General features: G+C 67.3%; 1 protein-coding gene across 1 annotated transcript in view; it reads left to right on the forward strand.

The window, feature by feature from the left end:
* Nucleotides 1-465, forward strand: part of LOC104169492 (active breakpoint cluster region-related protein-like) — a gene marked incomplete at its 5' end in the record, with an annotated part of 4,280 nt that overhangs the window by 2,052 nt on the left and 1,763 nt on the right. The window lies entirely within an intron of this gene.

The following is a 465-nucleotide window of genomic DNA, read 5'->3' on the forward strand; positions in this document are numbered from 1 at the left end:
GGTCTGTTGCGGGTGCGCAGCGGGGCTGCAGGCAGTGGCCAGGGCCAGCAGCAGCAGCAGCTTGGTGTTGGGCAGGCGGCAGAGTGGCCCTTTCCTCTCCTCCAAGAGGGTCCAGTCCCAGTTATGTCCCCCCCCGCCCTGTCTCCCTGGGCTCTGGCACATTCACCGGGGTCCTGGCCAGGCTGCAGCCTGTTCAGGCTGAGATGCGGCATGACGTGAGTCCCTTTGGCTGATTTGGGTGTTGGCTTCCCACGGCCTCTCTCCGCGAGCCTTGTAGGATGCTGGAGGGATCCTGGAGCCGTTCTGCCCCACAGAGCAGCCCCCGGTGCCCCAGGGCTACCGGCCACGGTGCCAGCGGGGACTGTGCAGCGCACGGGCGTTGATGCGGGTCAGGTCTGCAGGGAGCAGAGGTCCTCTGGTGAGATGCAGCTCCTGGCTGCCGCAGCCGGTGTGCCGGTGGTTGGA

The sequence above is a fragment of the Cariama cristata genome, unplaced genomic scaffold (genome assembly GCF_000690535.1).
Source record: "Cariama cristata isolate BGI_N322 unplaced genomic scaffold, ASM69053v1 scaffold24531, whole genome shotgun sequence".
NCBI lineage: Eukaryota > Metazoa > Chordata > Aves > Cariamiformes > Cariamidae > Cariama > Cariama cristata.